Source organism: Notamacropus eugenii, chromosome 1 (assembly GCF_028372415.1).
Source record: "Notamacropus eugenii isolate mMacEug1 chromosome 1, mMacEug1.pri_v2, whole genome shotgun sequence".
Taxonomy (NCBI): domain Eukaryota; kingdom Metazoa; phylum Chordata; class Mammalia; order Diprotodontia; family Macropodidae; genus Notamacropus; species Notamacropus eugenii.
This window is the reverse complement of record NC_092872.1, coordinates 44,490,086-44,507,249: the sequence shown is the minus strand read 5'-3', so window position 1 is coordinate 44,507,249 and position 17,164 is coordinate 44,490,086. Positions and strand designations below refer to the sequence as shown.

The window sequence follows — 17,164 nt, the reverse complement described above, 5'->3', positions numbered from 1 at the left end:
ATATGCTTGGAACTGAGGTTTGTGGAGTGCTCTCAAAGGGGAATAAGGTTGCCAAGTGATGGTGGCAAAAGCTGGAAGGAGTCACAGAGACCATCTAGCACTGTTCTCTCATTTTATAAATGAGTAAACTAAGGTCCAGGGGGGAGATAAGTGACTTACCTAAGGTCACACAAGTAGCAAACATCAAAAGAGATTTGAACCTAGGTGCTTTGACTCCAGGGCTAGTGTTCTCCCTACTGTTCTTATCATCCCCAGAAAACATTGTATCCCCGAGTATGCTCTCCTGGTGGGCATTCTTTTATCACCATCACTTGGCAACCTCTTTTCTCTTTTGAGAGTCATTTCATACATCTCAATCACGAGGTCCAAGTATATGTCACTCATCTCCCAATCTCCATATGCCTCTCTTTTTATCTTCGTCTCTTAGCACCGTGCCTGACACATAGTAGACACTTAACAAATGTTTACTGGGTGTTTTGAATTCAGGTTCTACCTTTGACACATACTGGCTGTATGACTGCTGGCAAGTGATTTAGCTTCTAAGTGCTCTCGGGCAATTTTTAAAGCTCATAAGTGGCGGAAATCTGCATTTGTAGATAGATTTTCTTCACCTGGGAGTTTTCTATATCACTGAAATCACAGGCTCAGTCTCTACGTCTGTCCTTATATTCTGTATGTGTTTACATTGTGTACATACTGGCTTCCCAAATGGAGTGTAAACATCTTGAAGACAGGGGCTATTTTCATTTTGTCTTTGTATCCCTAGTACCTAGCACAGTGCTTGATACATTATAGACCCTTAAGAAGTTCTATTGTACTGAGTCCTAACCCAGAGTGGGCAGCACCAGAGGCATTCCTGGTGAAATAGGAAAGTATGTAGTCATCCACTGGAACACAAGAGGAGAATCTCTTTTTACTAACAAAATATATGCTGTTGATCTGAACATCAGGGGATCCCACGGAACCTACATTTCTTTATAGGATCACAGATTTTGAGTGGGAAGGGACCTTAGAGGTCAGCTAGTTCAACCCCTTCATTTGACAGATGAGAAGACAGGCCCATAGGGTGTTAAGTGACTTGCCCAAAGTCACATAGGTAACAAATAGCAGGGCTAGGGTTTGAACCCAAATCCTCTGATTCAAATCCAGTGCTCTTTCCATTGTATCATATGCTGTTTCCCCTTAATCTGATTACAAAGCAGAGCATTGTCAGTTGTGTAGTATAATATAGTGTAGTGTAGTGTGTTGCTGTTTTTTCTTCATTCTTAAAGATGACCAGTGACATCAGGAGGGTGATGTCTTGACTTGCAAGTGAAATAGATTTAAATGAGGCAGGGCTGTGCAAAGCCATAAGCCTCACTATCTTCTCCAGGGTCATCTAAGTCCAGCGGCAAGACATAGATCAGGATAACTGGAGATAGCCTCAGAAGCAGTGGGAGACCTTGGCCTTTTTAAGTTAAGATCTTTCTCAGTTTGTCTGAGGCAAGTAGTGTAGTATAGTGTAATGTGAAAAGCCCTGGCCTGGAAAATAAGACATTTGGATTCTAGTCCTGGATCATCTACTAACTCAATCTGTGATTGAGCAAGTCATTCTCTTCCCTGGGACTCAGTTTCTTCATCTGTAAAACAAGAAGGTTGATAACTTGGGCTGCATTAAGAGAGATAAAATGTCTCGAATATAGGAGGTCTGCTGTACTCTGCCCTGATCAGATATAGTAGGTTCATCTTGAGGTGCCTTATTTTAGGAAGGACATTTGTTAGTAGGAGATCATCAATAGGAAGAGGATCATGATGATGAAGAGTACTGAGATATAATTATAAGAAGATTAGTTGAAGGGATGGAAGATGTTAAACCAGGAGAATGTATATATGCATGAATGAATGAATACAAAAGCATTTAATAATCATTGACTATGTGCCACAACTAGGTGGCTCAGTGGATAGAACACTGGATTTGGAGTCAGGAAGACCTAAGTTCAAATATGACCTCAGATACTAGCTGTATGACTTTGGGCAAGTCACTTACCCTCTATTCACCTTAATCCACCAGGGAAGGAAATGGCAAACCATTCCAGTATCTTTGCCAAGAAAACCCTATAATGGGGTCATGAAGACTCACATATGACTGAACAACAAATGTACTGGGAACTATGCTAAGTGATGATTATATAAATAGAGTGAGATGGTCCCCCTTTCAAGGACTTCCCAGTTCTTGTGTGATTGTGGGAGGCAATACATGAAAGAGTTTGGCTGAAGGGAAGATGGAGATACCCAGAAGTTCCTAGGGCTGGATGGCAAGTCCCAGGCAGGGCTTCTTAGGGTACATCAAATATGCTCATGACAGTGTCCAGGGGTCTGGAGGTCAGAGAGGCTGCAGAAATAGTAAGACCTGGAGTATCATAGTAGCAAGGCCGATGACAAGTTGTGGTAATCTTGCACTTTACATGAAGGTCTACAATTGATGACTCTTTCTCATCCAAACAGTGTGACCTACCTCTTCCTGACCTATTTGATTTAAGGCTACCTACTGGCTCCCGTGATAGGCAAGAGTGGAGGGAAGGGGAAAAGGGAAGACACCTCTGGTGGCCAGTTTTCCTCACACTAGGATGCCCCAGGAGGTATGGCTGGTCAGAGGGTGAAGGAATGAAAGGAGAAGAGGGCACCCTGGTGGCAAGTCATGAGAGCTACATTAAATATTTGAAAGATTAACAGGTGGAGGCAATGGGATGATCACTTGTCAGGGTTTTTTTTTGAGGGTACCTATTGAACTGAATATCCTTTGAAGTTCCTTCCAAGTCTGAAACTCTGTGGAATTTGTGATCAGGTCCTTTTCAGCTCCAACATTGTATGTCATATGTTTTAAAGCTCTTCCCAGTTCTAATGTTCTGTGTAAAACAACAGTAGCTCTGTGATCTCATACATCTGGATGTTCCCACCAACACAGTACATAGCACGTAGTAGGTGCTTAATAAATGTTTATTGATTGATAGCTACTCATCCATGCCTTCTCATCCCACGTGACTTTTGTCCATGTCCTCCCAGGTTTGTAGCAGGGAATCTATCCATCTTGCTGTATCCCTTCCTCACTTTTTTTGACATCTTAAGAATATCAATAGGGGTACTTGGGCTGGAAAAGCAACTGAATTAGACCAAGTAGACTTAGAGGACTTCCATGCTAGAGGCATCACAATTGTGAGAATGCTGATAGACACATTCATAAGATCTCTGAAGGAAGGAAAGCTATCTGAGACAAGAGAGGACATGACCTTTTTGTTGTCCTATGCCCATGACATGCGATCCATTCATATATTGTCTGTGCATTTGCACTGGCTGTGACTATATGACTAGAATTCTGCCACTTCTCATCTCAGTCTTTTGGAATCAATGATGTCCTTCAAGACTCAAGTGCCATCTTCTCTCTCTCACCAACTTCTAGTGCCCCAACAACAATTTTGCATCTGTTTTCATTGTTTTTTTTTGGGGGGGGGTTGGTCTATACTTACATGTGTACATGTTGCAACTCCTCCCTCCCCCATGTATGCTGTCTGAGGGCAAGACTATTTCCTTTTTGTCTTTGTATCCTTGAACACCAACATACTGGTATATCACATTGGTGACCAACAAATACTTGTTGATTGATTTTTGTTTACTGATACCAGAGGAGTGGGGAACAAAATCCCAGAGCCCTAATCGTATGGAAAAACAAGGTAATTAAGAGAACATTGGCAACCATGGACAGGTACACTAACTTTCCCAATTCTTGATTTTTATGAGAATCATTTGCATAGAAACCAAGTTAGTCCTCGAGGAGGATATTGGTTTGGAACAAGGAGACTTGAGAGTAGTGTTTGTAATATGCTGTGCCTTTTTGATCTCTCAATTGAGAGAAATATTCAGAGAATGAAAGGCTTCATCATGACTTTTCTTTGTTGATTTGATAATAATAATATATTATCATACTGGGTCCTCACTGCAATCCTGGGAAGCTCTAGGCATTATTAAAATCATTTTGTAGGTGGGGAAATGAAGTTTTGGAGAGATTAATAGCAACAGCTAACATGTATACATTACTTTAAGGTTTGTAAAGTACTTTATAAATGTGTTCTCATTTTAAGCTTACAACAACCCTGGGAAGGGATTGTGATATTTTCCCCCATTTTTTACAAATGAAGAAACTGAAATTAGGTGACTTGCCTAGGGTCTTACAGAGAGTAAGGATCTGAGCCTGGATTCCCTCTAGATTTCCCAAATTCCTAAACTCAGGTCTTCCTGACTCCAGCCCCCATGCTCTATCCACTATGCTACCTGTCTTTTTTTAACCATCTACTTTAAAGGATTCTTATGAGGAAAATATGTTGGCCATTTGGGTGGTCCATTGAGTAAAGTACTGGGCTTGGAGTCCTGAGTTTAGGAAAACCTAAGTTCAAATCTCACCTTTGACACTTATTAGCTATGAGACCCTGGACAAGTCATTTTACTTGTCTCAGTTTCCTTATCTATAAAATGAAAGGATTGGAATTCTAGATCTAAATTATGAGCCTTAATAGACCATGAAAACATGAGTTTAGATGATGATGATTAACTTCTAAGTACTGCAAGCCTAGAGACTGGAATTTCTGGTGCTTTTGCAAAGTCCTCTAGTACCTGGCCCAGTGCCCTTTATCCAAAAGGAGCTTCATGAAGCTTGCTGTGTCAGTGATGGGGCTGTTTGCTTACTCTTGACTAGGGAGGCACCTGCAAAAGTGAAACAGAGAAAGAAGGGGGTGGATTGGTAAAGAAGGCTGGCACTCCAGAGGTAGGAAAAATCCTATAGGAGCAATTACCCTTAGAGATGGCAAATGACCTGGGCACTAGAGGAACTCAGTTGGATGAGTAAGACCCAAGCTGGCTTTTTGACTGGCATTAGGCTGTTCTTTGGGTGCTTTCCAAGGTATCTCATTCTTTACCAGATCATATTAAAGAGTGTGACAGGTTAAACCCCAGAATGGATCACTGAAGGAGGGAATTATTAAAAAAAACCAAAAACCCAAACCCAACAAACTCTTCTCCCTGGAGACAGAGGATGAGGCTCAGTGGTTTCCTGACTTTTTGTCAGGAGGGGGAGAAGGAGATGGTTGTTGAGGGGAATTAGGCACAGACCCAGAGAGCCTTGATTGAAGCTGTAGGAGTTCAGGATAAGTAGAAAGACACTTGGCTCGGAAGAGATTGGAGCCAACAGAAGAGATGAATAAAGATATTGAGACTGCCATACCTGGGGTACCTGAGTTCACCCTTCCCAAAACAAGGAGTCTTCTCTGACTTTCCCTTCCCTTCCCCTCACAGGGTTGATGTGAAGAAAGTGCTTCCTTTATGCTCTGCAAGAATGGGAATTATTATCCATTATGGTGGCGATGGTGATTAATATCATCATCATTATTTATAGTAATTGTCATTATTTTATCATATAAAATTAGATTATTATTAGATTCCTTTTTGTCTCCTACCTTGACCTACACCATAATTGGCATCTTTTAAAATCTCTCTTTACTCTTTTTCTTTCTCTTCTCCATCCCTACTGCCCTCTCCCTTGCCTGGGCCCTCCTCCCCTTACACATAGTCCTCTGCAACAGAGCTGGATAATAGAATTTTAGAGCCAGAGCAAATCCTCAAGACCATCAAGTCTGCTGTGACCCCAGATGTGGGATCATCTGTTCTTGGGGGACTTTAGCTATAACAAAAGTTTTGTGAAGTATGGACAGCTTTCAATTTTTCCATAGCATTTTGGAGTTATATGAGAGACAAGCATGGCAGAGGGGTGGAAGTACAGAGTTTGGATTTTTCTAGCACAATTTCTGCTCAGAACGATACTTTTAAAACCAGAGAACGTTTATTCCTTTTCTGTTCACAGGGTAGGAAGAAGTGAAGAACTTAATTTATTCACAAATTGGAATATTATGGAATTGGTTGTAGAAAATAATGACATAGTCCAAAGAGCCCTGGATTTTGAGTCAAAAGACCCAGGGAACTTGGCTGTTATTACCTGTGGGATATCAACAAGCATTTATTAAGCATCTCTATTTTTTTTATCGTAAAATAAGGGAGTTGGACTAGATGATCTCCAACGTTCCTTTCATATGAAAATCTATGAGCTTATGCTTCCAACCCCATCATTTTTCTGAGGAAAATTGGAGGCCCAGAGGTTTGCCCAAAGTCACACAGACTATGCTTTTTCCTGACTTCTCTCTTCCTTCAGGCTCACTTTCAATCTCTCCTAGCTATCTTGACCAGATTCACCTTCCTAAAATATAACTTTTACCTTTTCAACTAAAAATTTAAGATGACTTTAATCACCTAAGCTCCTTCCCTTCATTTTCAAGATAAACTATAATATTCCCCCCAGTCTTCCCCTAAGCAATCTTCATCATGGCCTTTTTCCAGCTGGGAAAAAAACGATTCCTTTTGAGGGAGATAGTCAGTCAGTCAGTATCTAATTAAGTGCCTACTATGTGCCAGGAACTGTCCTAAGCACTAGGTATACAATTAAAAGCAAAAGACCTGCTTTCAAGGGCCTCACAGCCTAATGTAGAAGAGGTTCAAAAAGACTAGTGAAGGGAAGGGAAGGAAGGCTCAACTTCCAGAATTCCCAGTTGTGATAGACTTGGCACCATAATCCAGACTTGGGCTCCAACTTGCTTTTCCCTGTGGTGAGAGGGAGAAACCTCTGCTGCCTTGACAAGAGAAACAAATCACTGGTCTCCATCTTTGGCTGCTAGGTCAAAATACACTCCTGATGGACAGAAGCCAAGCTGGCGCTGATGTGATTTTGTGCAAACAAATGCTGAGTGACAGATGCAAGCTTCATGACATACTTCCCTGAGCATCTTTGGCTGGTTCTGCAAGAGAATCCATCACCATTCTTCCTGTCTGCGCCCCATTCCCTCCCCCACTCCAACTGGGTGAATCTAGCAGCTGAAATAAAGCACCAGAATGAACGTATTGATCTTCACCATCCGCTTCTCTCTCTTATTAGAAAAGCAAGGTAATTAAGTGTTCCAGGTTTCCCATAATTTAAAATATATTTGACATCACCCTCTAACTAATACCCCATCCATAATGAGGCTCTGACAAGGGAAACGACCTTCTTTGACATGTGTGAGCTCCTATCATTCAGATTATATCATTATCATTACTTTCTATGTATCCATATTATCTATCCCACAAGACATATTTACAGCAATATTAAAAGGGAGATGAAGGGATATATTATCTTCCTTATGTACAACATATATTATACACCAGGAACTCGTCAGAGCCCAGACAATGCTTAGGCAGTAGAATCTTTGGTTATCCCTTTCAGCATGCTGTCAGAACAAGGAGATGGATGCTGCTGGTTTGAAGAGAGATATCTCTTAGGCACTCTTTCTTCTTCTTGGGGTGATGAGGCCTAAAAACATTCTGGCTTGGAGGCTTCTACCTCCTGCACAATTGACTTCAGGTGCTTTGTCATAATGAATCTCACATTATCCAGACTTTTTTTGGAAAGTAGTATAGAATCACAGGATATCAGAGCTGGATGGGTCCTTAAAGAGCACATGGTCCAGTTTTTCCTTAAACCATGGCCTGCGGATTCTTGGGGCCCGTAAAGTAGTCCCAGGGGATTCATGAAGAAAAGAAAAAGATGGTAATGGGGGATAGAAACACATGAGCAACCTATCTTCCTTGGTGTCTCTGTGCTTTGGCAGCATGGGGAGGTAGGCCACTTATTGCTGTAGGGAACCATTAGAGATTGGTCAGTTGACCAATCATTAACTAAAAAACTTGATCATTGAATGCACCCTATATTTTATGTTGTACACCAGTGGATTATTGGCCCATCTTAGCAGAGTGTGTGTACATTTATCAGTGGCTATTTATTTATCTATGTAAATAGAGAAATAAATATATATATACACATATACATATATACATGCAAGTATCTATCCATATCTATTTATCTTTCTCTCTATATCTATATACACAGAGAGAGAGACAGATACCGAAGTGTATTTTAAATGTATTTGTTTTAGCAAGTGTGATAATATTCTATCTTTTCCCCTCCAATTTCCATTCATTGCTCTTACTATGTGATAGATACCGTGTTAAGTGGTAAGGATATAAGAACATGCAAGCAAGATAGTTCCCACTCTCAAGGAAATCATGTTTTAATGGGTGAAGACAATTTATAAAAGGCAGCTGGAAAGTAGTGGGGGTGGGAAATGCATGGTTTAGAAATGACTGGGAAATAATTCTTTTTCAAGTGTGGGTTAGATAAGGTGACTGTTATGGTCTCTTTCAACTCAGAAATTCAGTGGTTCTGTGTGTGACTGGTGGTCCAAGTCCACCATGATTCTAGGCTCACATGGACTGTGCCCAATCCTGGGCATGATGAATTAAAGTCAGTTTCTTTCATTAGATCATGGCTCCTACCTGGAGATTTTCCAAGAAAATCTAGTATATTTGTAGCATAGCTTTTGTCTAGGTTTTCCCGTATGTGGATAATAGGGTCCATCTCCTATAAGCATATTATCTTTTAATATTTTTCCTTTACTTTTAGATTGTCCTTCACTTCCATATATTGACCCTCCTACTCTATTGCTTTCTCTTTTGTTTCTTTGGTAACATTTGCCTTCTTGGATTCAAGTTTTTCTATTCTGTCAATTATTTTTGCTGTACAGACCATAAATTCTGCTCTCATGATTCTCATTTCTATTTTTAAACACTCAGGAACAGTGTCACAGCTTGTTGTGGTTCCATAATCTCAAATTGCACAGGATTCTCTGTCTCCTCAGGTGTTGGATCATTTTCCTTTGTTTTGTAGCATTTATTCATATATGCCTGAAGTCATTTATTAGATCTCGAAGTCATATTTCATTTTGCTGTTAATGTATCCCTGTTGATTTATCTTCGTTTGTTAATAGCCTTTTAGTTTTTTCTTCTTCTTATGATCTTTGGGAATTTCAGCTTTTTTCCTCCTTATTTCCCCTTAGTCTTTGTTCACTTTCTAATTCTTTTTCCTCTCATGGTAGTTTCCCTGGGGACAGGATCTCAAAGCATTTCAGCCTCTTTCAACAATAGGCAATTCACAGTTCACTGGCCTAGGTCTCTGTCCCAAGTGATTTTTCTGGGGGACATGATTGGTACCAGATGAATGCTGAGCCCTTTCCCTCAGGTTTAGTGGAATGCCACACAACCAACACTGTGCTGCTCCCTCCCACCACAGTGTCCTATCTTGCTTCCTCTGTTCCTTAGTTTCCCCCAGTATTGGTAGTTCTGGTATCATCATTTGTAGTGTGGGTCTCCAAGTCTATAGGAGAAAGAGTGGGGTAGGGCATGGGGCTCATCTCTCTTTCAAGATCAGACATATACCCTACCACTTTCCTCTGTTCTTTCACTCTCCTGCAGAGATCTATTGTAGCACAGTTGCTGCTGAGGCTGCAAGGACTGGCCAACTGTTGGTGACCAAGGCCCCAACAAACTTCCATAGTCTGGAATGCAGCACTTAGCATTAGCTGCCTCTCCTACTCTGAGTAAATTTCTATAGCCTAGAGCCTGGATATCCATGGTACTGAAAAGAGGGCAGTGAAGGCGGACCAGGGTGCAGAGTGGAGTTTTGTTACAAGCCGTATGTTGGGTCCTTGGGTTAGCTAGCGCAGCCTCAATGCTAGTAGCATGGTGAGCAGTGGGGTTAGGGTGCTTACTGAACTCAGGGTAGCCATCAATTCATCTTTTAAACCTTCTAGACCATAGAGAAAATTGAAATTGCTTTATCTTTAGTAAATAATTTCTCTTTTGAAGAGGTTTGAGAGATTGTGGGTATCAGAGAAAAATGTCTATTCCTCTATTTTGGTGACATGAATTGGAAGTTGGAAGTTCTCCAGCTTTTATAAAAGCACTCAAGTTATCCAGTGCATAATCAGGTGTAAGTCAGCCTTTATTTCACCCCCACAAAAAATGCTTAAGAAACCGAAATTAAAAGGAAAAACAACTCACAATCTGTAAACAGATGCAAAAACATAAAAAGTACCCAGAGAAAACTGCCAATTCAAGATTTTATGCTGTCCATCTTTCCTATAAGTTCAACATTTACAAAACAGAGCTGATTTTCTTCCCTTGTCCCAAATTTACCCCTTTTCTTGTCAAGGATACTACTATCCTTCTATCTTTCGTTTCTATAACTTCAGAATCATCCTCGACTCTTTCATCACCCTCACCCATATATATAACCATTGAGATTTTGCTCTATAACATCTCTGATAACTGTCTCTTTCTTTCCATTCACACGGCCATTATACTAGTTTAGGCTCTTAACACTTGTCTTCTGTATTAGTGTCATGATCTCTTTAACATTCTTGCCTCAAGTCTCTTATCTCTGATTCATCCTGCAAGCGGCTAACAAAGTTACTATTCCTTAAGCACAGATCTGATCATGTCTTGTCTTTTCCTATTCATTGAAGACCAATGTCTCCCTATTTCCTCTAAGATCAAATACATTTTTCTGTTCCATATTTAAAGCCCTTCACAACCTGGTTCCAACATCCCTTTCTAGTCTAAGTATATATTACTGCTCTTTTCACATTAGGTCCAGTCACACACTGGACCTTCCAACAAGAAGGTCCTCACATATGGTATTCTTTCTTGAGCTTGTGTTCCTTGCATTGATTGTCCCTCATGCCTAAAATGTAATTCCTCTTTCCCCAACTCTTGGAATCTCTAGGTTTTGGTTTTTTTTTTTTAAATTCAGTTCAAATACTGTATGAAACTTTTCAGAGTCCTTCCAGTTGCTAGTATCTCCCTCCTCCCCTTTACTATGTATCTTATATATATTTTTCATATATTTATATGTGCACATGTTGTTTCCATAGATAAAATATAAGCTCTTTGAGGGCAGGGGCTGTTTCAATTCTATTTTTATATTCCTAAGGCCTAGCATAGTCCCCATTACACAGATACTTAATAATGCTCCTGAATGATCTTTTTATGGTTTGAGAAAATCCTTCAGTTTTCCTTAGAAGGGCATTGAATTTAGGCTTGTTGTCAGGCTAACCATTTGACTTTCTCGTGATTCTCCCTGTACTACAAAGTCTTACACTATTTTTTTTATAGACTTATGGTTAAGATTCAACCCAGATAGAAAAGAAATACTTTCGGAGGGGATGTTTCTAAAAATGCAATCATCTTTTCAGTAGATCTGTATTGTCTGAGTGTCCTGCTGGCTTTGCTTTCCAAGTAGGATGATACACGGATACTATTTATGGAAAATCCTCTTTCTTTAAGAGGTATGCTGCATCTAGTCCTCTTTCCTTTCTAGAAAGCCCAATCCCTGAGCTCTTGAATGTGGCAACTCTTAAAACTCTCAAACTCTTGAACTTGGGAATTCTTGAATTGGCAATTATTAATAAGGGAACTTGCAGGAATGGGAAAGTCTTCTTTCAGGATTTCTCCCCTCAAGCTGTTTGCTCTGTCTGGTGGTTCTATTTCAGAAACTCTATTGATGCCTCAAGGCTATCATATCATTGGCTGTGAGAATCCATTCTAGTAAACTCTTATTTACCAGAATGTACTCTTTTACTCAGAGAAGGAGGCAGAAAGGTAGAAGACAACAGGAACTTTTGTATCTAGAAACTCCCCTTCTAAGACCATTTGACCAATATATCATATGCTTCTACCACATATTTCCATTATCTGTACATTAAGGGGATCAGAGGGAGAGGTGGCAGGGAGGAGGATAGATAGGGAACTGCATTTGGGCATAGCTTTCTCTTCCTTACCACCTACCTGACAGAATGCAGATCTGTTCTGTTTCATGCTAGTCTGTCTTCCTAATGAACTGAGGAGTGGGGGGAGAGAGAAGGGAGAGAGAGAGACAGAAGAGAGAGAGAGTCAGAGAGAGAGACAGACAGAGAGAAAGAGAGATAGACAAAGACAGAGAGAGAGACAGAGAGACAGAGAGAAACAGAGAAAGAGAGAGAGAAACAGAGAAAGAGAGAGACAGAGAAAGAGAGAGCGAGAGAGAGAGAGAAAAGGAGGGAGGGGGACAGAGATACAGAGACATAGATGGATAGGCATAGAGGCTGAGAGATTGAGAGAAAAAGAGACAGAGAGACAAAGATAGAGACACAGACACAGAAAGACAGAAAGAGACAGACACACACAGACAGACAGACACACACACACAGAGTTATACTTCTCCCTCACAGTGGTCTAAAGATTGAAGTTTGTGAACCTAGGAATCCTAATCTGGTCTATATCTTATATACATCAGGGCAGAGAGTGAGTCTTGGAAGGGCAGAGGAAGGAAGTCTTTGACTCTTACTCCCTACCTTTCTTCTTCCTGTCTAGCTTACCTGCATTTGTTCAGATGTCAGGTTTCGTGATTATGAATGTATTCTGAGGATTTACATACAGACCTCTTTGGGAGAAAATAGTTACTTATTTCATGGTTTCTAGTTTTCTTCATTGCAACAAAAGTTTCCTCTGTAACAATGTGAAATACATGCTTGCAAGTGGGAAGCTGGTCTTAGTAGACCATGGAGTGCCATGCTTGTGTGTTTCAGATTTTCAGGGTGAGGGTTATGATCCAAGAGAGTAAGGCTATCCCTCCTAGTGTACTATATTCTTTTATATGTCGTGAGTTATAAGTGATCTGGTTGCACAGCATGTGTTAGGGTATCCAATAAAAAGGAAAAAAATCTTCCACAATTCTGAAAAAATTACTAATGAGAGGCCTGGGACTGTCTTTTTCCTCTTTTTGTTTCCCCAGCACTTAGCATAATGCCTGGTGCATAGTAGGCACTTAGTCAATGTTTACTATTATTGGCAAACAAAACAATGAAATTAGAAACAAAATCTTGACTTTTTAAAGCAAAAATATACAGTGAACTGCAACAGTAACCCTAAATTCTGGGTTATGCTAAGGGAAGGGAAAAATAGGAACTGTCATGAGCCATGTTACCAAGGGAACTCATCACTAGCATATGGAATGGGAAGATCACAGGGCTGAGAGTTAGAAGACCTTGGTTTGAGTCCTGAGCTATGACTGTGGGATTCTGGACAAGTCACGTTACTCCTCTCACCTTCTACTTCCTTATCTGTGAAACACCAATAGTATTAATACTCATACTACTCACATTAGAGGTCCATTGGGAGGATAAAAGAAGACAACTGAAATAAAGGTTGTCCTGACTGAGATATGTTCATTGTTACCTTGAATGATTGCACAGAACTTGGTGACTCTTTAATCAATACGTATGAAGACATAGATGTCAACTACAGCCTGGATATTGCTATTATCCAAAGAAATTTTTCTTTTGGAGGTACAGTGTTCCCTATATTGTACCCCATTCACGTAAATCTGGAGCCTTGAGGTTCTGGGCAATTAGCTGTATATGTTAATCACATAATTAAACCATAAAGTATAATACAAAATTTATTATTCTCATTTTGTGGTTTGGATGCATTCCTAGAAACTGTGTCCCTCTGAATGTAGCTCAGTGCTGCATTGGCTGCTGTGTCAAATTGTTGACTCATTTTGACAGTGCAGTCCACTAACCCTGACCTCCCAATCTTTTTTCGTAACACATGCTGTCTAACTATGTTACCCCTCTTTAGCCTTTTTGAAGATGACTGTTTTTTGTGTGCGTTTGTAAGACTTGATATCTCTCCTTATTGAATTACGGAGAAATGATTAGGTTTCTTTCAATCCTCTAGCACATCAAGCTCCTATGGCATCCTGCTGCCCACCCAGTGTCTCTCTTAGCTTCATGGTGATGGGAAATTTGGAGTACTGCACTTATGCCTTTAATTCAAATCATTACCAAAATCTCAATAGCACCCAAGACCAAGCTCAGAGCACCGAAGTACTCCTCTGGCCATCTCCTGCCATGTGGACATTGAACCAAATAGGAGCTATTCTTATCCAACTGCTTTATAGAGGGGGGAAATAGAAGTTCATAAAGGGGATGGGTGGTTCCTCTGTGGGTCACTCAACTTAGTGCCATACCTGGGATAAAAATCAAGGTCTCCTGACACCAACCAAGTCTATGACTTTTATGATATGTTGCATGACTCCATTAACTATAGATTATTATTATTATTAATACTGATATGGTTACATTTTAAGATTTATGAAGCACTTCACATAAATTTGTTTGAGCCTCATAGCGACACCTCATAACACCTAACATTCCTATCATGGATAGGAATATGCAAGTTGAAACTTGCTCATGGTCATAGAGTTCATAAGTGCTAGGGGTGGCATTTGTTTCCAAATATTATTGATTCTAAGGGCAATACTGCATTGAAAATTAGTTTCCCACCTGCATCTAACAAGGATATGGACATTCTGTTTTGAGAGTTGTTGGTGTTTTTTTTTTTTAGTAGTGCCTCACTACAGTGAAAAAAATCAGCAACCCAAACCAGCACCAATACAGAAGCAATAACTAATAATTCATAACCCACATTTGTAATAGTTCCTAATGGTTATAAATGGCTTTATAGCTATTGGCTTATTTGAGCCTCTCAATAAATTTTGTAGACAATGGACCCAAGGACCAGAGGAAAGGAAGTGATTTGATCAAGGTCACACATCTATAAAGTGATAGAGAAGATTTTCTGCCTCTTGTATCTAACATTCTTTTCACTGTGCCCCAGGAATTCCCCATGACTGTGGAATAAGAGAAGCCATTAATAATATTAATAATAATGGCTCACATTTATGTAGCATTTTACAGTTACAAATGACTTTATGTACATTATCTCATTTCATGCTCACAACACTTTTAGGATGTAGGTAAGTGCAAGCATTATTATCCCCCTTTGAGGGAAGCCCAAATGAGGAGAGAGCTGCAGTACAGATAAGTTAAGTGGTTTTCCCTCAGAAACACAGCTAGTAAATGGCAAAACTGTGACTCAAACCTGGATGTCAGGACCCAGTAGGATACAGCCTTGAGAGAAAACTGAGTCTGGAGTAAGAGACTCCATGATCAAATCCCAGCTCTACCACCTACAGTCTATATGACCTTGGGCAAATCCTGTAATCTCCCTGGGTCTCAATTTTCTCCCCTGTAGAAAGGGGTGATCAGATTAAATGTCCTTCAGGGTCTCATCCAGCCTTGAACCTCTCATTTTCTGACAAGATCAGTGCCCTTCATACTATTCCAAGCTGCTTTACACCATCATCAACTCTTGATGCCTTAACTCAATGTAAATGACTAGAGCCCCCTTTTTCACCTGGGGATAGGTCACAAGTGATGGAACTCAGTTTAGGGAAGCTCAATACTGGGGAGAGGAAGTTTGGGAGCTTAGTCCTTGGGGAAAAAAGATACACCAGCCTTAACTGCCAACTCCTTAGGGATTAGAAGGCATTGCCTATTTGATGATGCTGAAGGGATCTTTAAGGTGCTGAGGTACAGAGATTGGGGTCATAGTCCATATGATACAGTGGAAAACCCACTGGATTTGGAGTTCAGTTCAACTCAACAAGTGTTTATTGGGATTGTCAGCTATTTTCCAGGCATTGTCACAGCACTAGGGAGTTAAAGATTAAAAAAAAAAACAGAAATAAAAAGAAACATTTTCTGTTCTTGAGGATCTTACATTCCATGGGGGGTGGGGGCTGAGGAGCAGGGATTGGAGGACAATGTATACGCAGAGAAGTAAACACAAAAGATTTATAAAATAAATATAAAATTATTTCTTGAAAAGGTTGAGGGGGGTGAGAACTAACAATAGAGAACTTTAAGAAGGTCTCTGTGTAGGATTTGGAAACTGAACTGAGTCCTGATTATAAGAGCTAGGGGTTATAAGAAACAGAACAAAGAGGGGAAAAGATTAAAGACATGAGGAAGAAGTTGTTAGGTGAAGGTGCTGAAGAGGTGGGAGATGGAGCGTTGTGTGAGGAGGAGGCGGAAGAAGAGGAAGAGCGACAGCAGCAGCAAGGGGACCATTTTGTTTGGAATTTAGGTAAAGTGGCCCAAGAATGAAATGTCTGGAAAAATAGGCTAGAGAGAGAGAGAGAGAGAGAGACAGAGACAGAGACAGAGACAGAGACAGAGACAGAGACAGAGAGACAGAGAGAGACAGAGACAGAGACAGACAGATGGAGAGAGACAGACAGAGAGACAGAGAGACAGAGACAGAGAGACACAGAGAGAGATTGACATATACACACACAGACAGTGATGGAAGACAGAGAGACTAAAAGAGAGAAGAAGGAGAAAAAGAAAAAGAAGAAGAGGAGGAGGAGGAGAAGGAAGGAAGAAAGGAGGAGGAATTGAACAAAGAAGAAGAAGAAGAAAGGGAAGGAAAAAGAGAATGAAGGGGAAGAAGAAGAGTAGGAGGAGACAGTCCAGGACCAAGATATAGGAGAGAGCAGTGTCATAAAAAACAAACAAACAAACAAAAACCAATTAGTGGGGAATGTTTGGGGGAGGGTTGGTCAATCAAGAGACAATTAAATCAAGAAAGATCTAAGTCCTGACTTTGACATTTACTAGTGACAGGACAGCAGATAATTCACTTTATATCTTTGAATCTCAGTTTCCTTATCTGTTTAATGGAGAATAATAAGTCTTGCAGTATGTATCTCAGAAAAGTGTTTTAAGGAAAACATTTTTTGAACCTTAAAATAATATAGCATGGTAAAGAGGGAGGAGGATCCCCTTAGGAGTCAGAGGACCTGGAATCAAATCCCTCCTCTGACCTTCTCTCCCTGGGTAACTTTGAGTGAGACATGTTTTCTCCTTCTGCTTCAGTCCCCTCATTGTGTACAACGACTGCGCACTTAGCACAGACAGCCTCTGAGGCTGAGAGGCAACAAAGCATGGAGCAGTTCTCAGCTGCTTTTGCTACTGATTTTGACCTTACAATGAGCAGCAAGAATACACAGATTCTCTAGCAGCCAGCAACACACCATCCATATGTGGAGCTATCAGTTACAGCAAATGGAAAATATTTTGAATACTGTGATTAAGTTCACTTACTTTGGCAGTATGCTTTCCAGGGATGTACGTATAGATGAGGAGGTTGAAACATGCATTGATAGCACTAGCTCAGTGTTTCGGAGGCTATGAAGGAAAGTGTGGAAGAGAAGAGGCATTAGACTGACTACCAAACTGAAAGTCTACAGAGCTGTTGTGCTGACCTCATT

The 17,164-nt window shown here is 40.4% G+C and overlaps 1 long non-coding RNA gene across 1 annotated transcript in view; it reads left to right on the top strand.

Annotated features, from left to right (window-relative positions):
* LOC140497204 (uncharacterized) overlaps window positions 1-7,023 on the top strand; it is a 39,541-nt gene extending 32,518 nt beyond the window's left edge. Inside the window, exon 4 of the long non-coding RNA XR_011964570.1 lies at window positions 6,753-7,023. This is a non-coding gene — a long non-coding RNA (uncharacterized lncRNA). The remainder of the gene's footprint in view (window positions 1-6,752) is intronic.
* Window positions 7,024-17,164: the final 10,141 nt, after the last annotated feature.